Consider the following 26,643-nt stretch of genomic DNA (forward strand, 5'->3'; position numbering starts at 1 on the left):
CTTATCTCTGCAAACAGGAAAAACTTCACAGAAGGGCATGGAAGGTAGAGCAAGTAGAACCTAGAGCCTAATGTCTATTCTCCTCACCTCTGAAAATCAGACTATCAAAAGCCAAGATAATTAATCAATATGTGAAAAAAATATTAGTCTACCAATATCATTATCATCTATGGAATAATAACATTATGTTGTAATGGATAGAGAAGACCCAGATTAGGTCCTGTTTCTGATACCGACTAGCTATGTGAATATAGGTAAATTAATTAACTTTTCAGTGCCCCCAGACAAATCACTAAGACTATGTTACAGATAATTTGTGGAACTGCTTCAGTGGAGAGAGTTTTCACACCAGGAGTTCCCTGTAGTGATGTAATCATAGGTCCAATACCCAACCCACCCACCTCATTTCCTCCCACCCCCCAAAAAAATTAGCTAATTATTTAACTAATTATTTTAACTAATTTAATTAATTAATTTAACTAATCATTTTAGTTTAGCTAATTATTTCTTCTTTATTGAATTTCATGAAATATTCATGACCTCCAGGCAAACTTATCCTACTTTCCACACTTCTACAAATCTATTCAAGGAAACTATACATGCAGGTGTATGTATGAAAAGATGTATCTTCCCAAACATCAATTCCAAATAAGTGTTTCAGTCCATAAGTCACCAAATTTGAGAGTCAGAAAGAATCTCAGCAGAAGGAATCTAGTCCAACCCAAGTGTGAAAGGAATTCCTTACTATAAAATATCTGACAAGTGGTCTTTCATACTGGAAATCATCAGAAGCACTTAATAAATGCTTGCCTGCACATACCAGAATAGATTCTTCTTCTTCTTTAGGCAGAGTAGTACCAGGAAAACTGCTGACTAGATCTGCAGTCCATGGGGATGCAACTGGCATAGAGCTGTTATAGCATTACTGATTCAATTGGGCTTTTAAAGACCACCTTACTGTGGTCTCATTAGCAGGTTCCTCCTGCTTGTTATACCAGAATTAGATGAAGCTTACCATACTGTATTAACAACACAATTCACCAGAAGGCAAGACCTCAATTTATAAATTGAAGCCACTCAATAATGACTGAGCCCACTTTTCAATCAAAATGCCACTATCAAATTATGATTCTCATTTAGGTAAGTTGAGGGGAGGAAGGATAGAACAATCAAATTATTAAAAAAAAAAAAAAAACTTTCTACTACCCAAGTCTGAAATACCCTATGCTTTTCTAACTAGTTTACTTGTCCAGATTTGGACAATGCAATTATTTCATCTGCAAAAAGAGAGGATTGGCCTAGGCAAAGGTTCTTGTTCTGGGATCTATAGACTCCTGATGAGTCTGTGGATGGATTTCAGAGAGTCTGTAAATTTGGATGGAAACAAAAAATTATATCTTTATTTCAGTACAATTGGATTCCTTTGTAATCCTCTGCATTTTATTTTTGTATTTAAAAACATTATTCTGAGAAGGGGCCCACAAGCTTCACCAGAATGCTGAAGGAGTCCAAATCAATAAAATTTAATTTAATTTAATTTAAAAAAAAATCTTAGAACCTCTAGACTAGAACATCTCTAGGCTCCCTTACAGCTCTAAAGTCCTGTGAATGTGTGCTTGTATAGCTTTGCTATACCTCAGCACTTGATTGCTTAACTTCTCTGCAGTTCAGTTTCTCCACCTAAAGAAGGGATAGGAGTGTGATAGACCAGATGATCTCTGATGTCCCTACTAGGTGGTAATTAGTAAGCCACTCACTTGATCTTTGGGTAAGTCATGTCATCTCTCTGAGCCTCAGTTGTCTTACCTGTAAAATAAAAGAATTGAGAAGAAAATCTCTGAGGTCCCTTTCAGCTTTATATCCTATGATCCCTTCAGGAATATAGACCATAACAATCTTACCAATATGCAATCCTGCTTCTGTTATCAAAAGTCCTCATCTATGTCCCTCCATGCCTCCCTTCTTTGCTTCCCCATATCCCGTGTTGTTTGTTGGGCTTTTGTAACTCTAGATAAAACACTTAAGGAGTGTGTTTGGAGGAAGCAGTTTGACATGCTAAATTAAATGGAGCTCCAGAGACATTTGTTCTAAGCAGCAAAACAAACTAAACTAGACAAAAAAAATGCCTAGCCCATCAGATCTGAAGCCATATTTCTCCTTGTCTGCATATTAAGTGGCAATAATGCAAATGAAACAGAATGCATGGCGAGCTGTGAGAAAATAAGCTACAAATTAAAAAGCTGGTGAGTGGCTGTGGAAATAGGTGGGATGTGAGGCTGGAGCAATGGGTGGGGACTGAGTCTTCATTAGGGAGTCTCATTTCTCACTTATTTCATTTCCAGTTATAAAGTCCAGTGAAATGGATCTTTGTAATTGCAAAGTTGATTGCTGCATCGGTTTAGGGAAAATGAATACTGTTATTACTTTCTCTCATGCTTTCCCTTCTCCCTTTCTTGGGTTACATCCATGTGGGATTTATGGAAAGCTTTTTCAAACCATCAGAGAGATCATACTCTTTACTTGTTTTGACATTTCTATAGCCTGTGGGCACCTAGTGCAATTTTCTCTTTAAAAGTGAGTCATGATACCATCAACAGATGACAAATCAGGGCTGATGGTGTCACACTCTGGACACAGCAATCCTCCCTAGTGTCAGAAACAAACAAACACTAAAATATTCTTAACAAAAGGAAATACTCTTAAAAGCAGGGCACTGGGAATTAAGGGATAAAGATGGGGACAGGATGGTGGTTATTCATACTTTTGCCTCTAAGCTACCCATTTAAATGTAATCCAGACTTTTTCAAAACTAAACTTATTACTGTTTGATGACTAACAGGGGTTAATTTAGAGGTCTCCATCCAGTAGTCAGTTGTACAAATTAAATCAAGAGAAACAACTGTGTTTGGAACTGATATCTGTCTGAAGAGAAGTCAAGGAATGACTGGATTGTGAAGAACCAATCAATTAACAAGCATTTATTATGCACCTATGAGTTCCTGTGCTCAGCCATAAGGATGCAACTGCAAAGGAAAGACAGTCACTACCCTCACGGAGTTTATCTTCTGCTGCATTAGACTTGCCAGATAGGACAAATTAAGGGGTTAAGAGGGCTGGTGTTCAGGTCCAATGAACAGTACTGGCATTTTCTGGTTGGATAGAAGGGAGGGTTCCACTGTAAAATTACAATGCAGAAAGAGAACAAAATAGTTGATTCCTCATTCAAGAGACATTCTTATGTGTTCCTCATCCACCTGAAATGGCCCTGTTGACTCCAGTCCTGCAAGCTTTACTGCCTTACTGTTAGCAACTGGAACAGGACTTCTGATTGGGGGGTGGGGGTGGAGAGGAGGATGGTATAAGAGATTCCACAGAAAACAGCTGTAAAAACTGTAAGTGCATTCTAACTATCCGAATGTCTGAGAAGAAATAAATTCAATTGTAGAGGAAAAAGTATCATTTGGAATCTAAATACTAATTATGTTCATTGAGTGATTTAATAGGTTTCTTTGATGTTGTCATACCATTGACAGAGGACAGTCACATAGAACCTTGCATTTGCTTTGGTAATAATAAATCAAATTATTGTTATATACTTATCCATTAATTTTTCTGTCTTCATATTCCCACCTACCCACACATTTTTAGTTTAAAAAAAATCAACGGAAACACTTTCATGAAATGATTTTACCTTAGCTAACTTTTTTTTTTCCCCTGTGTTTTGAAATAACACAGACAGCTGAGACTTCACTAAATAATGAACTGTTATTTATGTACTGCTGTAACATTTGTAACATTAATAACTTACCTCATGTGATCCCTCACAATCAGTCGTTGAGGTAGGTACTCTAATTATCCACATTTTACAGATAAAGAACCTGAGGCTCAGAGAGGATAAATGCTTATTTACATGGTTTATATCTAACTATATATACATACATATATACACACATACATATATATGAGAATGTGTCCATATATACATATCTCATGTAGATACATAGTATATATTATATATCATATATACCACTTACACACAGACACATATTTTATTTATACTACATAGTGTGTGTCTATACATGGTCACACACTATATATATACCATATATAAATATACAGAGATAGCAAAATTTATGTGTGTATGTTTTATATATTATATGTGTGGATATGCAGTATGTGTGTGTTATATACACTATACTCAGTATAGTAACCTGAGACAACCTGATGTAAGATCTATCTAGTTATAATATGTGTGTGTCTATATAGTATGTATATGTATGTATAATGTGTATGCTAACTCAGTATAATAACCTGAGATAATCTTACATAAGGTTATATATATTCACACATATATACAGATACACACACACACACACACATATATACATATATATATATATATATAGTTATACTGTATGTATATGTGTCTGTGTAGTGTGGGTATGGGTGTGTGGGTATGTAGTATATACACTGTACTCAGTATATACTGAGACAATCTGACATAAGCACCCAAGACTTAGAAGGAGGCTAAAAAGGTTCTGTGTTACAGCTGGGGCAGTTAGAAGCAGTCAGAAGACAGAAGGCTTCAGTTAAGTGATTCCTGATTAAGCGAAAGAGGCTCAACTTCCTTTGTCAAGCACTTCAGTGACAGTTGTTGCCCTTGAGTGCCACTGAGAGTCAGAGAGAGGTGAAATTTCACATAAGGATCTGTTACTCTATGATTCAGTTTCTGGCTTGAAGAGGTTGGGGCAGGGGTTGGGGGTGGGCAGAATAGGGGCCTTTAAAGCTGTTTTGAAATCCTAGTGAGCTGGCTAGCTTTGTCTGAAAGCCTTAAAGAGTTGACCAGAGCTGTGAGTTCTGTTCTGGTTGTGCTACATGACATCTTCATGAGGGTGTACATGGCTGGGCTGGTTTGGTCTGTATAGCCCAGAAATAACCAGTTTGTGAGCTTTGTGGTTCTCTGGTTAAAAGGGAGAAGAGAGGGAAAGGACAGTAAGCATTTATATGATGCCAACTATGTGCCAAGCACTCTGTTAAAAGATCTACAAATATTATTTCATTTAATCCTCATAACAATCCTGTGAGGTAGATGTTGTTATTATTATCCCCATTTTACAATTGTGGAAATGGAGGCAAGTAGGTTAAGTGACTTGAGCAGGATCACACCGCTAGTAAGTTTCTGAGGCCACATTTAAACTCCTGATAACATTAAGTTGGAACAATTTCTAAATACCTTTTTTCAGAATGATTGCAAGTTAAATGTAATTACAAATTAAGCTTATAAAGAATTTTTATTTTATTTTTATTTATTTATTTGTTTATTATTTATTTTTATTTTAACAGAGAAGCTTTGTCTGTTTGAACAGTGGTAAGGATAAACATGTAAGTGGTGAGCAGTAGCATAGTTTTCTGTTGCATGGATATTCCTGAATGGATCAATAATATCAAAGTCTGTATCCCAGAGCTATGTTACCCTGAGCATCAGGGTTTTCCTCCCTCAAGTGCTTCCCTTCTAAGTTCCTATTAACGGGTACCCTCTCTTCACCATAGACAATGTGTATTGGGAGGAAAGTGTGAAGTAATAACATATGTGCCATGTGATATATTTTATTATTTATGCATTGACTTTAATGTTACTATATTAATATAGTATATAATTCTAAATAAATTATATTAATAAAAATAATTACATAAATATTATATTTAATAATATGCTGCTGTTTAAAAATCTTTTTTCTTAAGTTAATTGTTTTGTTCATTACCTAAAAGTGTCATTATTATGAGTGACTAGTTATGTAAATAGAAAACATATTGGATGGGCGTTCAAGAGCTAGCAAATTGAGTAAGGAATATATTATTCTGACGCAACAGGGTTACCTCTAGCAGTCTGAAATAGTCTGAGTAAAACTGCGTGATGGTGGTATATGCCTGGTTACCTGGATCTGCTGGTGTGAGAGCATGTTGGAGTGAGCAAGTCAAGCCAGAGTGAGTCAATGTCAACATGTCTCATGGAAGGGATGATAGATACATGATTTGACATTGTTGAAGTGACTATATCAAGGACAACACCTCAGGCACATTTCCATTGCGCAAACAATAGTCTTTGAAGACAGCAATCGTGAAATCCCTTCTCCCCAGTCATTTATTCTCTAGCCTAAACATCCCCAGTTCCTCTGTCCAGTTTCCCACTAACATGTTCACTCACTCTTTTTTGGACATACTCCTTCTCAAAATGTGACAACTAACACTGAATAGAGTTGCTAAGACTCTGGTATCCCTAATTGTAGAAAAGTTTTTTTTTTAATTGAAGTTGGTCAATTAAGTCCTTATAAATAAATCTACACAGGTCACTCTTTAGGGAGCCCTATAATCTTGAGCAAGAAACTTTTCTTCTTCATCAGAATCATTTGCACATTTCATCAAAATTTTGTTTCTGAAAGTTTCCTATTCTTCTTGGGCTGACTTCTATTGCAGAATTTTAGGCTATGAAATTCTAAATATCCTATTAACTCTTTGAAATCCGTTTTTACCAAATTCAAAGTTGATGTAAAATAGTCATAGTTTTCTTCTCCTCTATCAAAGAAGTGGTCACTTCCTCCTAAGTTTCCCATCATTTTTCTTTTGGTAAAATTCAGAGCAGTACTCCACTTCATCACTTCCTCCATCTTTTGAAGAATGAGATTAATGATGAAGCAAATCAAGAAATCATGAACTATTCTGAGAGAGAGAGAGAGAGAGAGAGAGAGAGAGAGAGAGACAGAGACAGAGAGACAGAGACAGAGAGACAGAGACAGAGACAGAGAGAGAGAGTATGATTTCATGGCAGGGTTAAATTTAATTCCCAAATTCATCACTGATTTCCTCCTTCAAGCTAGGTGTGTAGTACATCCTACAATTCTGCCACAGTAATGCTTCTATTTTTCTCTCTATATTCTACATTATGTGTAGAATCTAGTCAGTTTTGAATATCACTGTCTGCACTGTCATCTAGCCTATATCATTCTATTTTCTTCACAAAGATAAAATGAAAAAAAAAATCTTATCAAACACTTTGATAAAATCCAAGTATACCAAATCTGTGTCAAAAATATAATTTAACAGAGGCAGAGTCAAAATGGTGGAGCAAAGGCAGGTACTCTACTGACCTTTCACCCAAACACTTCCAAATGGTTTAAATAATGACTCTAAACAAATTCGAGAGCAGCAGAACCCACAAAAAGACAGAGTGAAATAAGTTTCCAGCCCAAGACAACTTAGAAGGTCTTCAAGAAAGATCTGTTGCACAAGGGTGAGAGAGGAGTGTAGTCCAGTGCAGGCCACCAATGTAGAACAATCTCCAGAAAACCAGAAGCAGACTTGAGGCAACTGAGTCAATGGCAGCCAGTTTCCAGACCTCTCAGAATACAGATGGTAAAGGTATCAGACATTGGGTCAGAAAGAGATTTATAGGAGTGTCTTTGGATAACAAGTCAGAAGGAGATTGACAGAAATCTCTTTACTGGCACCATGGGCAGGACTCTTTTGCATTGCCTAAATTTAGATCTGGGTCACAGTCCTGGGTCTTAATCCCAGGGCAAGGAGGAGCACTAGAACAGCATAGCTTGTGGCCCCAGCGGAGCAGGAACCCTGGTCACTGTTCCAAGGTTGCAAAGAGTATTTATGGTTACTCACAAACTAGTGCACAGTACAGGAGAGGAGTAAACACACCTCTCCCTAGAACATAACACCTTGGAAGAGCCAAAAACTTATAGGTCTCCAAAATTACCTCTGAAAACAGTTGCACAAAAAAACCTGAAGCTTGGGACAGTAGAGCTCAACTTCAGGTCTACTGTTAAAAGTTAAAGAGTTAAAAGTCAAGAAATAAGCTGGAAAATGAGCAAACATCAGAAAAAAATTATGACCATAGAAAGTTATTATGGTGACAAAGGAGATCAAAACATACACTCAGAAGACAGCAAAGTAAAAATTCCTGTATCCAAAGCCTCGAAGAAAAATGTTAATTGGTCTTAGACCATAAAAGAACTCAAAAAAGGATTTTAAAAATCAAGTAAGAGAGGTAGATGAAAAATTGTGAAGAGAAATTAGAGTTATTCAAGAAAATCATGAAAAAGGAGTCAACAGCTTAATAAAGGAGGCACAAAAAATACTGAAGAAAATAACACCTTTAGAAACAAAATAGGCCAAAAAAACAAAAACAAAAAAATAGGCCAAATGATAAAAGAGGCAGAAAAATCTAAGGAAGAGAAGAATGCCTTGAAAAGCAGAATTGGCCAAATGGAAAAGGAGGTACAACATCTCACTGAAGACAATAATTCCTTAAAAGTTAGAATTTGGCAAGTGGAAGCTAACAACTTTATGAGATATCAAGAAACAATAAAACAAAACCAAAAGAATGAAAAAATAGAAGACAATGTGAGTTGTCTCATTAGAAAAACAACTGAGCTGGAAAATAGATCTAGGAGAGTTGATTTAGGAATTATTGGACTACTTGAAAATCATGATCAAAAAAAGAGCATAGACATCATCTTTCAAGAAAAATAGAAATTGAAAGAATCCACCAATCACCTCCTGAAAGAGATCCCAGAATGAAAACTCCCAGGAATATTAAAACCAAATTCCAGACCTCTTAAATCAAGGAAAAAATACTGCAGGTAGCCAGGAAGAAACAATTCAAATATTATGGAACCACAATCAGGGTAACACAATATTTAGCAGCTTCTATATTAAAGAATCAGAGGGCTTGGAATATGATATTCCCAGAGAGCAAAAGAGTTAGGATTACAACAAAGAATCAGCTACTCAGCAAAACTGAGTATAATTCTTTAGGATGAAAAAAAAAAGGACATTCAATAAAATAGAGGACTTCAAGCATTTCTAATGAAAAGGCCAGGGCTGAATAGAAAATTTGGCTTTCAAATACAAGATATAAAAGAAGCACAAAAAGGTAAACAGAAAAGAGAATTCACAAGGTATTTTATAATGATACACTGTTTATATTCCTGTATGGCAAAATGATATTTATAACTCCAAAAACTTTCTCATTATTAGGGCAGTTGGAAGGAGTATATATAGACAGAAAGCAGAGGTGTGATTTAAATGTGATGGTATGATTATTTAGATAAATAAAATTAAGGGATAAGAAAGAAAGATGCCCGGAGAGACAGAGAAAGGGAAAGACAGAATGGGATAACTTATCTGACATAAGAGGCCTGAAAGAAATTTTACAGAAGAGGGGAAAATGGGGGGAAGTAGGGAGCAGAGCACATACACCTTACTATCATTGGAATTGACTCAAATAGGGAATAATACACACACTCAGTTGGGTGTAGAAATTTATCTTACTATACAGGAAAGTAGGAAGGGAAGAGGATAAGAGAAGGCAGGTAAGAATAGAGCTGATATAAGGGAGGGCAGTTTGGAGGAGGTAAAAGTTAGAAGCAAAATACTTTTGAGAATGGAAAGGGTAAAAGGACAGAGAAAGTAGCATAAACAGGGGGAAATAGGATGGAGGGAAATAAATAGCTGGTAATCATTACTATGAAAAAAAATTACACTGAGTTTCTTTGATAACAACTTCATTCCTCAAACATACAGAAAACTGAGTAAAATTTATAGAAATAAAAGTCATTTCTCAATTGATAAATGATCAAAAGATATGACCAGGCAATTTTCAGATAAAGTAACCAAAGCTATCCATAGTCATATAAAAAAAAAAACAAAAAATAAAACTCTAAATCACTATTGATGAAGGAAATGAAAATTAAAACAACTTTGAGCTACTACCTTAAATAGTCAGATTAGCTAATATGACAGAAAAGGAAAATGACAAATATTGGAGGGGATGTGGGAAAACTAAAATACTAATGTACTATTGGTGAAATTGTATACTCATTCAACCATTCTAGAGAGAAATTTTGAACTATGTCCAAGGGGCTATAAAACCATGAGTACCCTTTGACAAAGCAATATTACTACTAGGTCTGTATCCCATAGAGATAAAAAAAAAGGATAAGTACCTATGTGTACAAAATATTTATAGCAGCTCTTTTAGTGGTAGCAAAGAATTGGAAATTGATGGGATGTCCATCAATTGGAGAGTGGCTGACAAATTGTTGTATATGATTGTGATGGAATACTTTTGTGCTTTAAGAAATGATGAGCAAGATACTCTTAGAAAAAACATGAAAAGATTTACATGAACTGATGCAAATTGAAATGAACAGAACAAGGAGAATATTGTACACAGTAACAGCAATATTGTATAATAATCTACTATGAGTAACTTAGCTATTCTCAGCAATATAATGATCCAAGACAATTCTGTGGGACTTATGATGAAAGGTGTTGCCCATCTCCAGGAAAAGAACTGGTAAAGCCTGAATGCAGATCACAGTTATGTCTTTTTTATTTTATTTTTCTTGGTTTTTTTTTGTCTGTGTTTTCTTTCACAGAATGACTTACATGCAAATATGTTTTGCATGCCTACACATGTATAACCTATGTCAAATTGCTTGCCTTCTTAGTGAAGAGGAGAGGGGCAGGATCAAGAGAATTTGGAACTCAAAATTTGAAAAAAAAATAACGTTAAAAGTGTTTTTACATGTAATTGGGAAAAAATAAAAGTTTTTAAAAAGAATGTAATTTACCAGCTTACTAAACTTTTCAAAAAAAAAGAAATGAACTTAGCCTGGCATGATGAGTTTTTGATAAAGTCAAACTCATTTTTGGAATCTTCCCTAAAATCTTCATAAAGAATACTTTTGATAATCTGTATTAGAATTATTCCAGGAATCAATGTTAAGACCAGTGGCTATAGTTTGAAGAGCTCACCTTCTTCCCTTTCTTAAAAAGCAAGACATTTAACTCTTCTTGAGTCTCAAAGGCAGTGTGCTATGGTAGATTTGGATCTAGTTTCCAAGAAGCCTAGTTCAAATCCCAGTTTTGCAAAATATATTATGTTATGCCCCCACTTCATCTCACAAATGGATCCTTCAGACAAGGCTACCCCAGGTACAAGATACTCTGTGGTTCTACATGTATTCAAAACCAAAGCTCTTGAGCCCCCACTAATGTGTTTACCTTTATCAGTCAACCAGAAGATAACATTAGTTCAAAGCAAAGGCATGTAACAAAATAACATAGTTAGTAAAGTGTCATTAAAAGAGTTTTCACCCATAAACCTGGGAAATATACCACCAAAAATGCATGCATCATCAGAGGGGAAAGGGAAAACATGAAAGATACAAATATGAAGGAGGACATATATGGGTCACATACATATAACTTAGCTGCATGCATGGAGGGAACACACAGTTGTTAATGTGACGGGTTCAAATTTGTGGAGAAGAAATATTTGCCTCTAACACTATAGGGCTGTAACTATCTTCTGATTTCACTGAGTCATCCCTGTCTATTTCCCTTGGCATGCTATATACCCTCTTCTAGACATGCCACTAGACATTTTTCCCTGCTTGGTCTCATACATTGCTATTCAGTATTAAGGATCTGCCAGGTGTAGGTTTACTTGTTGGATAGTTGCAGAACTTCTTTCTGCTTCTAGGTTTTCACTTCTATTGGAATCTTTAGCTGTTGTGCTATCTCCTTTCCTTAGAAAGACTCAGATCTGCCGTAGGCTATTTCTTCTTCCACAGCTCTTTAAGAAAATAGAAGTTAATAAAATAATAATAATATTTTAAACATCATTTATATAGAGCTTATTATGTGCCAGACACTGTGCTGATAAGCACTTTACAATTATTTCATTTGATCCTTACAACACCCCTGGGAAGTAGTTGCTATTATTATCCCCATTTTGCAGATGAGGAACAGAGGGTAAGTGACTCATCCAGGGTCACATAGTTGTTGTCTGCAAGCAGATTTGAACTCAGACCTTCCTCACTCCAGGCCCAATGCTCTATCCACTGGACCACCTAGCTGCCTCAGTTTAAATACATTTTAAAAAAGAAAAAAAAAATCTCCACAGAGGAAGGAGAGAAAACTTTCAGAACAAGCTTTTGTTTCCATAAAAAAAGCCTTTGTCACAATTATCAAGTTCTATGGGACACCAAACAAGGTCATTTTTAGATAGCTAGTGCCCTCAGGCACAGTTTTTTAAACTTTATTTCCTGGTAAATGGAGTTTGCTTCTAGGTCAAAAAGCCCTCCCTAGCTTCGAGCTAGAAATTCATTATGGTTCCCTATTTAATTCCCAACCAGGGATCCTTCGCTTTCAAATTCATTTGAGGCAGTCAAATCATAGGAAACACCAAGAACTATGTGGTTCTAATACCCTTGCATTATCTTTGTGGGGATCCAACATGCATTGTGTCTGCTACCCAAATGACTCTCAAGCAAGAATGAAAGTTGAAACCAACAGTCAAGAATATGGTCTCTCCTATATAGCCATACCTAGGTTTCATATGGTCATACTACATGAAAGTTTTTTTTTTTATTTTTTTCAGATTTTGAGCCCATCCCCATCTCCATTTATGCCCTCAGTGAAGTCACTCTTCTGGAGGTCATTTCCTTCATTGGCAACATGAGGGTATGGGTATAGAATTTCTAAGACTCTTTCCAAATCTATACTTCCCATCTTGTATTTTGTGACTATATCTTAATCTACAAAGCTACTCTCAAACCCCTTTTTGTCATTATTATTATTACCTGTTAAAATTACTATTCCCTTCCATCACCCCAGTGAGAAAGCTTAAAAAATATAGAAACGTCTTTATCCAGAAAATAGTCTTGCTGAGCAGAAAGATGATGGAAATCTATGAGTGTTTCCTTATAAAACAACAAAAGCAGTAGAGGAAAACATAAACCTGAAGAAATTTGGACAAGGACACATAACAAATATAGATTGCCCTGAGAGCATTAATGAAGATACTAAAAGGAAGACAACAAGTAAACATAAAATGTCACAGATTTGCCAGTATTTCTATAGTTTCCTATTCACATCACTGAAGAACCAACATATCTGTACTCAATGCCTAAGCCCCTGATGTATTGTATAAGAAAGTAGAAACGACACTTTAGAAAATGCCATCCAGAAATGTGGCTTGACCTGACTTGTACATATAAAAGTAAATCATTTCATGGAAGATTTTATTCTGAATGCATCTAGACAACAAGGTCACAAAGAGGGAAATATCCCAATACTCACATTTCAGCAAGTCTAAATTATAAATATGTAACTGAATTACATATTTAAGTTTTCTATTTCATCTATATATTTTATGAGCAAATATTGACTATCCTCTAAGTATCTTCATATAAATATATCTAATACAGTGTTTTATTCTTGCCTGTATTCTTCAGTGTTATTTTCTATTAATTATTCTAAGTTCAAATCCAGTTGCTGATACTTCCTAGCTGTGTGACCATGGGCAAGTAACTTACACATATCTGACTCAGTTTCCTCATCTGTAAAATGGGGATAATAACAGTACCTACCTTACACAGTTGCTGTGAAGATTACATGAGGTAATATTTGTAAAGTGCTTCTTATAAAATAGTATAGTTTATATGTACATATTTATTTACATATATAGTTACATATATGTATAGTTATATATATAGAATATAGTAAGCACTTAATAAGTGTTTGTTCCTCTTCCTCTCCCTTTCCCACTAATAGTCTTCTTCCTTAACAACTATTCCTCCTTTGTTACTTGACTTGATAGATAAGTGTAGGAAATTTTGTATTTAAACCCGCTTAATCATATTTGTAACTTTCCAGATAAATACCTTTACATTAGCCCTCATTAGATACAGTCCATCCTGGGCCAAGAGTTTATCATAACCATTATCTTAAGTTGTATTATTGCAGATGTATGAATTATTCTCTTAACTGTTTTGATTAGCAAACATGTTTTTCTGTTCTAAAATTATTTTCTTAAACAAGAAAAAAATGGGTTTTTTTTGTTTTGTTTTGTTTTTGTCCCTAAAATGGGTCTCTATCCTTAGGTTTAGAATTTCTTTTCTGGGATTTCATATTCACTGGCAATGACTTCTAGGATCTTTATGACTATATCCTTTGTCTCCATATGATTTGCAAAAGTAGGTAATGATCATCAGGTTGAAATAGTCATTTTTGAAGATCTCTGTCACATACTGATCACATGACCCATGAGGTCAGCATGTCTCCCTATCACTCATTTCAAGCCAAGTTATAGCCACCATGGTACCCCTTGGCAGAGAATTGCCAACTCCCATTTTTTGTCTTTTCTTCTTTTGACCTGATGTATTGAGTATATCCTCATAGTCATTCTCTTGAACACCAAAAGTTGTTGCTTTTGCCTCAGATGGTCCCACTCTCCATTTTACCAGAAGAAGTTCATAACTACATTGCTCCAAAGGTCCAGGGTCCTTTCCTTTTTTATCTGTATTATATTCTTCTACCTTCCAACTTCTTTATATTTGCAATTAGTTTACCTCTACAGATTCTTTTTCACCTTTTTTGTCTCTTTGAAGTACTCTTTCCATTCTTTTAAATAATGCTTCATTTCCCTTCAACTATCTGACATCAGAAATGGAATAAGAAAGGAAAGGATATGATAAATGTAAACATCTCCTCTGAGTTTGTTGTACAGCATATTCTTCTTGGACTCTCTACCTCCCACCCCCAAAAAATGTGCTCTAAATTGTAAAAAGAGAAAAAGGGTTATTTCAGTATATCAGAATAATTCAGTATATCAACAAAAGGCTTTAAGTCTTAGTCTTGACAAGAAGTAGAAGTCCAAAAAAATTTTCAGAAATAAGAATCAATAAAAAGGAAAACTTTTAGGAAACTATATTCCAAATAATTTTTCCAGAGATTAATTTTGCCAAGATACCCTGGGGCAAATATTCCCTCAGGAAAAGACTAATGCTTGATCACTGGTGTTCCCATATGCCTAGTGGCTTAAGTGCTATACACACTTCAATCAATCAACAAACATTTATTAAGAGGGCAGAGCCAAGATGGCAGAGGGAGAGCAGTGACTTTAGAACTCTCCCCTAAACCCCTCCAAATACCTACAAAAAATGGCTCTAAACAAATTCTAAAGCAGCAGAACCCACAAAAAAAACAGAGTAAAACAAATTTCCAGCCCAAGACAACCTGGATGGCTGATCAGAAAGGTATATCGTGCTGGACTGGGAGAGGAGCACAGTTTGGCGTGGGCATGCAAGCCACAACAACCCTGGAGCAGGCCTCAGAGGACCTAATTGCGGACAGCTGTGGTGGTTTCCAGACTTCTCAACCCATGAATGCCAAAGACAACTTAGCAGGTCAGTGGGAAAAGTATGTTACTGTGGTGAAAGAAGAAGCTAGATCTAAGCTGTCCCGAGGACAGTGGCTGGCTTCTGAGCTTCTGGTCCACAGATTGAGGGGAACTCAAGTGGCTGATCAGAGGGGGATTGCAAGGATCTCTTTGCCAGTGCTGAGGCAGGAATCTCTTGCTTTGCCCATGCTTGGGTCTGGGTCACAGTTCTGAGGGGCGGTCCTGGGGCGAGGAGGAGTGCTGGTGTGTTGGAGCTTGTTGTGGCGGTGGAGAGGAAACACCTTGCCCCTTATCATAGCACCTTGGAAGAACTGAAAATTTTCAGGTACCTAGAAGTATCTCTGAAAACAGATGTACAAACCCCCAAAGCTTGGGACAGTACATTCTCCACATTGGAAACAGACTGTTACCTTAACAAACAGTTTAAAACTCAAGTAATTGGTTGGGATCATGAGCAAGCAGCACAAAAAAAATCAGACTATATTATCTTACTTTGGTTTCAAAGAAGATCAAAACATACAACCAGCAGAAGAAAACAAAATCAAAGATCCTACATCCAAAACTTCCAAGAAAAATATGAATCAGTCCCAGGCCTTGGAAGAGCTCAAAAGGGATTTTGAGAAGCAAGTAAGAGAAGTAGAGGAAAAACTGGGAAGAGAAATGAGAGTGATGCAAGAAAATCATGAAAAGCAAGTTAACAGCTTGCTAAAGGAGACCCAAAAAAATACAGAAGAAAATAACACCTTAAAATATAGCCTAACCCAAATGGCAAAAGAGGTCCAAAAAGCCAATGAAGAAAAGAATGACCTAAAGAGCAAAATTGGACAAATGGAAAAGGAAGTCCAAAAGATTACTGAAGAAAATACTTCCTTAAAAAAATAGAATAGAGCAATTGGAAGCTAGTGACTTTATGAGAAATCAAGACACTGTAAAACAAATCCAAAAGAATGAAAACTTAGAAAACAATGTGAAATATCTCATTGGAAAAACAACTGACCTGGAAAATAGATCCAGGAGAGACAATTTAAAAAGTATTGGACTATCTGAAAGCCATGATCAAAAAAACAGCCTAGACATCATCTTTCAAGAAATTATCAAGGAAAACTGCCCTAATATTTTAGAACTAGAGGGCAAAATAGAAATTGAAAGAATCCACCAATTTCCTCCTGAAAGAGATCCCCAAAGGAAAACTCCTAGGAATATTATAGCCAAATTCTAGAGCTCCCAGGTCAAGGAGAAAATATTACAAGCAGCCAGAAAGAAACAATTCAAGTATTGTGGAAACACAATCAGGATAACACAAGATTTAGCTGCTTCTACATTAAGGGACCACAGGTCATGGAATATTGTATTCTGGAGGGCAAAGGAGATAGGATTACAACCAAGAATCACCTACCCAGCAAAACTGAGTATAATTCTTCAGGGGAAAAAATGGTCATTCAGTGAAATAGAGGACTTTCAAGCATTCTTGATGAAAAGACCAGAGCTGAATAGAAAATTTGACTTTCCAATACAAGACTCAAGTGGAACATGAAGAGGTAAACAGGAAAGAGAAATCATAAAAGACTTATTAAGGTTGAACTGTTTACATTCCTACATGGAAAGATGATATTTGTAACTCATGAGACCTTTGTCAGTATTAGGGTAGTTGGAGGGAAAAAATTATATGTATGTATATGTATATAGATAGATAGATAGATAGATAGATAGAGGGCACAGGGTGAGTTGAAGATGAAGGGGTCATATCTGGAGAATAAAATTAAGGGGTGAGAGAGGATTATACTAGGAGAAGGAGAAAGGGAAAAGTAGAACAGGGTAAATTATATCACAAAAAAAAAACAGAAAAGAAAAGGCTCTTACAGTGGAGGGGAACCGGGGGAAGGTGAGAGGAAATGCGTGAATCTTATTCTCATAGGATTTGACTTAAGTAGGGAATAACATACACACTCAATTGGGTATGGAAATCTGTCTTACCCTACAGGAAAATAGGAGGGGAAGGGGACAAGAGAGTAGGGGGATGATAGAGAGGAGGGCAGATTGGGAAAGGGCATAATCAGAAGCAAATACTTCTGAGGAGGGACAGGGTCAAAAGAAAGAATAGAATAAATGTGGGGGGTGGGTGGGACAGGATTAAGGGAAATAGAGTTAATTTTTCACAGCATGTCTACTATGGAAGTGTTTTGCATAACTGCACATGTATAGCCTATATTGAGTTGCTTCCCTTTTCAATGAGGGTAGGTGGGGAGGGAGGAAGGGAGAAAATTTGGAACCCAAAGTTTAAAAAACACACGTTTAAAAAAATGTTTTCACATGCAACTGGGAAATAAGAAATATAGGAAATGGGGTACAGAAATCTATCCTGCCCTACAGGAAAATAGAAGGGGAAGGCTGGAGAGATAGCAGGCAAAGCAGACTCGGGGAAGGGGCATTCAGAATGCATGCCATCTTGGGGTGGGGGGAGGGGTGAGATGGGGTGAAAATTTGGAACTCAAAATCTTGTGGAAGTAAATGTTGAAAACTAAAAATAAAAAAAAAATAAATACTGTAAAAAAAAAACCAAAACATTTATTAAGTACCTACAATGTGCAAGGCACTTCCTGTGCTAAGGATACAAAGACAGGCAAAAATACTCCCTACTTTCATGGAATTCACAATCTAATATAGAAGACAAAATACAAACATATATAAAAAAAAGCTATATGTAGCATATAAGACATAATTAAGAAAGAGAAGGAACTAGAATTATGGGAGATTGGAAAAGACATTCTGTAAAAGACTGGATTTTACTTGAGACTCAAATAATCCAGGGAAGCCAATAGGTGGAGTTGAGGAAGGATAGTATGACAAGCATAGGGGACTAGAGAAAATTCCTAGATTTCAAGAGATAGTGTATTTTGTTTGTGGAACAGCCAGGAGACCAATGTTACAGGATCAAAGAGCACATGATAGGGCATAAAGATATAAGAAGACTGGAATGATAAAATGAGGCTAGGTTGTGAAGCACTTTGAATACCAAACTTTTTTCTAATTTGAATTGATAGGAAGTCACTGGAGTTTCTTGAGGAAGGAATGACATAGTCAGAACTGCCTTTTAGGAAAATCATTTTGGTGACTAGATGGAGGGTGGATTGGAGTAGGGAGAAACTTGAGGTAGGTAGAGCCATCAGAAAGTTATTTCAATAGTCTAGGTATAAGGTAATGAGGGCCTGCACTAGAGTGGTAGTAATGTCAGAAAAGAGAAGGGAAACTATTCACAAAAATTGAAAAGTTGGAATCAATAGGCTTTGGTAAATTATATATAGGGGATAAAAGATAGTGAGGAGTCAGGATACCTCCTAGGTTATGAGTCTGAGGTCCTTAAAGGATGGTGTTGCCCTCTACAGTAATGGAGAAGGAAGGAGGTGGGCAGAGGTTAGGGGAGAAGATGTTACATTTTGGACATATTGAGTTTAAGATGTCCACTGGACATCCAGTTTGAGATGTCTGAGAAGCAGTTGGAGATGTGAGATTGGAGATGAGAAGAGAAACTGGAGCATGATAGGTAGATTTGAGAATCATCAGCATAGAGATGGTAATTCAATCCATGGGAGTTGATGAGATCACCAAGTGGAGTATAGAAGACAGTTATTTATAAAGAACAGAAATTATTACCGTTTATACAGCGATTCTTTTATACAGGACTTTTTTCTCTATCATTTCCCAGAAGCCTTCTAACCTGGGAAAACCCCACCACTCTTTCACCCCTTCTTCCAATTGGTCAGTTTTTTCCACAACTTCCATTTTGAGGAAGGGCCCAGACCAGCCATGTTTAATCATCTGGACTTCTTTCTTCAGCATGTCTCCCTCTCTCCTCACCAACACATACACACACACACACACACACACACACACACACACACACACACACAGTTTTTAGTTTCATTTTAATGTCTTTCCCCATTAGAATGTATATTTCTTGAGGGTAAGGGCTGTCTTTTTTACCCCCTTTCTGTTTATATTACCAATAATTAATATAGCCGGACCCATAATATACATGTAATAAAAGATTGTTGATTTGACTTGACTAGCTTTAACAAAGTATAAATCTTTTCAATTGAACCTCAAAACAACCCTATAAAGTATCATTATTATCCACACTTTATATATGAAGAAACTTAGGCAGAGAGAGGTTAAATGATATTTCCAGAGTAGTATAAGGTGATTATTTTATTTCCCTTTTTTTTTTGGTGAGGCCATTGGGGTTAAGTGACTTGCCCAGAGTCACACCGCTAGTAAGTGTTATGTGTCTAAGGCTGGATTTAAACTCAGGTCCTTCTGACTCCAGGGCTGGTGCTCTATCTGCTGTGGCACCTAGCTGTCCCATTATATTTCACTTTTAAATTGACTAAGAGTTAAACTCCACAGCCCATACCTTGCTTGCTGACATTCTTGGAATTATAAAGGGAGAAAATTTCAAAAAGAGGATTATTCCAAGCAGTGAGAAAGGGATGGGGATCGAAGGGGTTGATACAAGATAATTTAAGCAATTACTATCTTTAATAATTAAGTGTTCATCCATCGAACATGAACTCAAAAAACTATAACTGGTACATTGGGGAAAAGTACTTTCATTTGACAGAAATAAAAGACAAAGAGTCTAGCCACCACTAAAAGGAATGGTCCAGGCTTTGCATGCCCTCTACAGATCTTCGAATGTATTGTAGCCTATTAGGCATGATAATAGGATGTACATGCAGATAATTAAAAAAAAATAAAACAAAATGCTGTTCTGGAGACCAAGATGGTGGAGTAAGCAGTAAATCACTATAGCTCTCCCATATTCATCTCCAAACAACCACAAAATAGCACCCCAGGACAAATCCTGGAACAGCAGAGCCAGCAGAAAAATGGGGTAGAGTGGTCTTTTAGCACGAGGAACTTGGAGGATCAGCAAGAAAGGTCCATCTTACTTGGGTAAAAGGAGAGTGCATTTCAAGAAAGGAAGCATCCCAGCAAGCCAGCAGCAAGTTACACCTTAGCAAACCAGTGGAAGATCCTAAGCCTTACTGTGGTAGAGTAGGCCAACACCAATACCAGGACCCCCTACATGCCTTAGCACAGCCAGGGTAACTGGCAGACTCTAGCTCCAAGAACCATCATGTGCTTCAGCACAGCCCAGGGCAAACAGGCACCCTCTAATGGCCAAATCTCCACATGCTTCAGTGCAGCCCTAGAGAAATGCAAAAACAACCCACTGAGACTCAGTACATGCCAGACACCACCCCTAGGATCCCAGCTCAGCACCACAAAGCTGCCAGACCCCTATAGCCTCCAGCAGCATCGGCCACCCCCATCCCACTCCCTCAACACAGGACCAGACATGAGGGTCACCTATGAGGAAGATGATACTTATAATTTTTTAAAATTGTATCACTAATAGTACAACTAGAAGGAATATACATAGACAGATAGTATAAGTATAAGGTGAATTTGAGAGAGTGACATAAAAAATTAAGGGATGAGAAAGAGGAGTACACTGGGTGCAGAAGGAAGGAAGAAGTTGAATAGGGTAAATTATTTCACATGAAAAGGCTCAAAAAAACTATTACAGTGGAAGGGGTGATAGGAGGATAAGCAATGAGTGTTGCTTGAACCTTATTCTCATCATTATTGGCTAAAAGAGGGAATAATATACAGTCAGTTGTATATAGAAATCTATCTTACCTGACAGGGAAGTAGGAGAGGAGGAGATCAAGTAAGATAGAGGAGGGGAGGAGGGGCTGCCAGAAGGGAGGTCAGATTAGGGGAGGAGGCAGACATTAGCGAAGCACTGGCGAGGAGGGAAAGGGTGAAAGGAGAGAGGGGACAAACAGGAGGAAGTATAGGATGGAGGGAAATACAGAGTAATCATAACTGTGAATGTGAATGGGATGAACTCTCCCATAAAACAGAAGTGGATAGCAAAGTGAATCAAAAACCAAAATCCTACAATATGTTGTTTACGAGAAACACACTTGAAGCAGAAAGACACACATCGAATAAAGGTAAGGGGCTAGGCAGAAGCTATTATGCTTCAGCTAAAGAAAAAAAAAAAAGCAGGGGTAGCAAGCTTAATCTCAGACAAAGTAAAAGCAAAAATAGACTTAATTAGGAGATAAGGAAGTAAACTACATTTCGCTAAAAGGTACTATAGACAATGAAGCAATATCAATATTAAACATATATCCACCAAGTAGTAGAGCATCCAAATTCTTAAAGAAGTTAAGTGAGTTGCAGGAAGAAATAGCAGAACTATACTAGTAAGGACCTCAACTGTCCCCTCTCAGAACTTGATAAATCCAACCAACCAAAAATAAACAAGAAATAAACAAAGGCGGTAAAGAGAATATTAGCAAAGTTAGATATGACAGACCTTTGGAGAAAACTGAATGGAAACAGAAAGGAATATACATTTTCTCACCACCACTGACAGCTATCAAAAAATTGACCATGTAATTGGGCATAAAAACCTCAAAATCAAATGTAGAAAGGCAGAAATATTAAATGTATTCTTTTTGGATCATAATGCAATTAAAATACATTCAACAAAAGGCAATAGAAAGATAGATTAAAAATTAATTGAAAACTAAATAATCTAATCTTAAAGAATAAGTAGGTCAAAGAACAAATCATAGAAACAATCAATAATTTCATTAAAGAGAATGACAGCAATGAGACAACATACCAAAATTTATGGGATGCAGTCAAAGCAGTACTCAGGGAAAAAATGTATTTCTCTAATCCTTACATCAACAAAACAGAGAAAGAGCAAATCAATGAATTTGGCATGCAACTTAAGAAGAAAAAAAAAACTAGAAAAAGACCCAATTAAGAATCTTCAATTGAACACCAAATTGGAAATGCTGAAAGTCAAAGGTGAGATTAATAAGATTGAAAGTTAAAAAAAAAAACTATTGAGCTAATAAATAAATCTAGGAGATTGTTTTATGGGGAAAAAAAACAATAAGATAGATATGGTATTGGTTAATTTGATTTAAAAAAAGGGAAGAAAACAAAAAACCAGTATCAAAAATGAAAAGGGTGAAGTCACCACCAGTGAAGAAGAAATTAAAGCAATCATTAGGAGATATTTTGCCCAATTACATATCAATAAATCTAACAATTTGAGCAAAATTGATGAATATTTACAAAAATATAAATTACCTAGATTAACAGTCAGGAAATACAATGCCTAAATGACCCCATCTTAGAAAAATAAATTGAATAAGCCATTAATGAACTCTCTAAGGAAAAAATCCTCAGGACCAGATGGGTTCACAAGTGAATTCTGCCAAACATTTAAAGAACAATTAATTCCAATATAATATAAATTATTTGGAAAAATAGGCAAAGGAGTCCTACCAAACTCCTTTTATGACATAAATATGGTGCTGATACCTAAACTAAGAAGAGCTAAAACAGAAAAAGAAAATTGTAGACCAAGTTCCCCAATGAATATTGCTGCAAAAATTTTGAACAAAATACTAGCAAGGCAGTTACAGAAATATATCACAATGATTATACACTATGACCAAGTGGGATTTGTACCAGGAATGCAGGGTTGGTTCAGTATTTGGAAAACTATCAGTGTAATTGACCTTATTAATAGCAAAATCAACAGAAATCACTCAATATATGCTGAAAAAGCTTTTGACAAAATACAGCACCAATTCCTATTAAAAACACTAGACAGTATAGGGAAAAAGGGAGGCTTCCTTAAAATGATAAGCAGTATCTATCTAAAATCATCAGCCAGCATTATCTGTAGTGGGAATAAGCTAGACGTTTTCCCAATAAGATCAATGGTAAGCAACAATGCACATTATCACCACCAGTATTCAATATGGTACTAGAAGTGTTAGCTAAAGCCATAAGGGAAGTAAAAAAATTAAGGAATTGGAATAGGCAATGAGGAAACAAAACTAATACTCTTTGCATATGATAGGATGATATACTTAGAGAATCCTAGAACATCAACTAAAAAATTACTTGAAATAATTAACAACTTTAGTAAAGTTACAGGATGTAAGGTAAACCCACATAAATGATCAACATTTCTTTATATGACCAATAAAGCCCAGCAGCAAGAATTACAAAGAGAAATTACATTTTAAAATAACTGTAGACAATATAAAATACTTACGAGTCTGCCTGCCAAGACAAATCCAGGAACTATATGAACACAACTATAAATTACTATGTATACAAATAAAGTTAGATCTAAACAACCAGAAAAATATCAATTGCTTATGGGTAGGCTGAACCAATATAATAAAAATGACAATTCTGCTTAAACTAATTTACTTATTCAGTGTCATACCAATGAAACTAACAAAAATTATTTGATAGAGCTAGAAAAAAATAAAATTTAATCTAAAAAAAAGGTCAAGAATATCAAGGGAACTAATGAAAAAATAATAATACAAAGGAAGATAACCTACCTATACCAGATCTCAAACTATATTATAAAACAGTAATCGTCAAAACTATCTGGTCCTAGCTAAGAAATAAGAGGTGTATCAGTAGGACAGATTAAGTATCCAAGACACAGTAGTCAATGTCAATAAAAAACTAGTATTTGAAAAACCAAAAGACCCCAGCTTTTGGGGTAAGAACTCACTATTTGACAAAAATTGCTAGGAAAATTGGAAAACATTAGGACACAAACTAGATATAGACCAACATCTCACACCATGTACCAAGATAAGGTCAAAATGGGTGCATAATTTAGACATAAAGGGTCATACCATAAGCAAATTAAAAGAGTGAGAAATAGTCTAGCTGTCAGATGTTTGGAAGGAGAAGAATTCATGACCAAACAAGAGATAGCATTACAAATTATAAAATTGCTAATTTTGATTATATCAAGTTAAAAGGCTTTTATACAAACAAAACCAATGCAACCAAGATTAGAAGGAAAGCAGAAAGCTGGGAAACAATCTTTGCAGCAAATATCTCTGATATATGGAGAACTGAGTCAGATTTATAAGAATACAAGCCATTCCCCAAATGGTAAATGGTCAAAGGATATAAACAGGCAGTATTCAGATAAAATCAAAGCTATCTACATGCATATGAAGAAGTGCTCTAAATCACTTTTGATTAGAGAAATGAAAATTAAAACAACTCTGAGATACCACCTCACACCTATCAGATTGGCTAATGTGACAAAAAAAGGAAAATGATAAATGTTGGAGAGGATGTGGGAAAATTGGGACACTAATGTTCTGTTGGTGGAGTTGTGACCTGATCCAAACATTCTGGAAAGCAATTTGGAACTATGTCCAAAGGGTTATAAAACTGTGCACACCCTTCGATCTAGCAATAATACTAATAAGTCTATATCCCAAAGACATCATAAAAAAGAGAAAAGGACCTACATGTACAAAAATATTTATAACAGCCCTTTCTGTGGTTGCAAAATATTGGAAATTGAGGGGATGCCCATCAGTTGGGGAATGGCTGAACAAGCTGTGGTATAGGAATGTAATGGAATACTGTTGTACAATAAGACATGATAAACAGTCAGATTTCAGAAAAACCTGGAAAGACTTGTATGAACTGATGCAAAGTGAAATGAGCAGAACCAGGAAAACATTGTACACATCAGCAACACTGTGTGATGATCAACTGTGAATGACTCATCACTTCTTGGCAACACAATGACCCAAGACAAGTACAAAGGATTCACAAAGGAAAATGTTATCCATATCCAGATAAAGAATTGATGGGGTCTGGGTGCAGATAGAAGCTTTTTTTTCCCCCACTTACTTTATTCTTTCTTGTATTTTTTTTCCTTTTAATCTTTTTCTTCTTTCACAACTGTGACTAATATAGAAATATTTTTACATGATAACACACATATAAACTATATCAAATTGCCTGCCATTTTCAGAAGAGGGGGAGTGGAGGGAGGCAAGAAAGGAGGCAAAAATTTTTGGAACTCAAAATCTTGTAATAATGAAAGCTAAAAATTTTCTTGATATAACTGTGGGGGGAAATACTATTAAACTTTAAAAAAATGCCTCCTCATGGATGATGGTGGATGTAATATTTTGAGTCACTCCAATACCCTTGCCTAAATTTTATCTCCCTGTGATATATGCCTCCTTGTATGTTTAGAGTAGCAGCACTTAGCCAAAGCATCACACTTAATAAATCTCCATCCTCCCTCAGCAGCTCTGCTTGGCTTCCACTCCATGGAATATGTTCTCATACTGGGTGCCATCTGGTCCTCTTTTGCCCAACCCATCCTTGCTTTTCAGGTTCTTTTTGTGTTTTGTCTTCCCCCAGTAGATTGCAAGCACCTGGGGTGCAAGAACTGTATTTTTTTTCCTTATTTGTATTCCCAGTTCTTAGTATAGTGCCTGGTACATGGTACATATTTAATAAATATTTAGTGAATGGAATTGAATTGCTAAATCCACTTACCTTTTCTCAATCCTCATCATTTTTTTTTACCTCTCTGAGGCTTTTGCCAACATTGATCACCTCCTCCTCTCGTAAATTCTCTTCTCCCTCAGCTTTCTTCATACTTATCATTCCTAGTCCTCCTACCTTTGTGACCAACTGCTATCCAGTTTCCTTTGCTCACTATCCTTAGAATCATCCATATCCAGTCACCCTAAACATAAATTTGTCACAGTGGTCTTCTATCACTATGTCTTTTTTTTTCTTGTCAATCTCATCAGCTTTCATATTCCTCCTGACCTCCAGCCCTGCATTACCAACTGCTTGATGAATATCTCCAACTGAATGATTCACAGGCACTTCAAACCCAATATACCTCAAACAGAACTCTATTTTCATATCATACCCCAACCTGGGTCTTTTTTCCAAATTTTCTTCTTTCTGTTGAGGGCCCAACCCTCCTTCCAGTTAGACAAGTTCACAACTTCAGATTCATGCTCAAATCTTCCTTCTCTATCATCTGCCCTATCTAAAAAGTTGTCATTTCCTGTCAATTTTATTTCTAGAACCCCTCTACTAGCACATGAGTACTTTATAATCTCTTTCTGACAAGTTTCCAGATCCCCTTGCAATCTCTGACTTAAGAGCTACCAAATCTGCTGCTACATCTGTCACCACCACCTAAAGCCAGTACTGGTATTTCATCCACTTGGACTGCAGGCCAGCCTCCTCCTCTGTGTCACAGATCTCTCTTTCTGACCTTATTTGTTGTCTTGGGCTGAAAGAATGTCTTACTCTGACCTTTTATTGACTCTGCCCTCTAGGATTCAATTTGAGGTGTTATTTTAAAGTTGTTTGGAGGGGAATGTTAGAGAGTTCAGCTTTCTCTACTCTGCCATCTTTGTTCCACTCCTGGAAGTACAATTAGTTTTCTAATTGAACTTCTAACTCCC

Source organism: Vombatus ursinus, unplaced genomic scaffold (assembly GCF_900497805.2).
Source record: "Vombatus ursinus unplaced genomic scaffold, bare-nosed wombat genome assembly UNPS02014945.1, whole genome shotgun sequence".
In the NCBI taxonomy this organism is placed as follows: Eukaryota; Metazoa; Chordata; class Mammalia; order Diprotodontia; family Vombatidae; genus Vombatus; species Vombatus ursinus.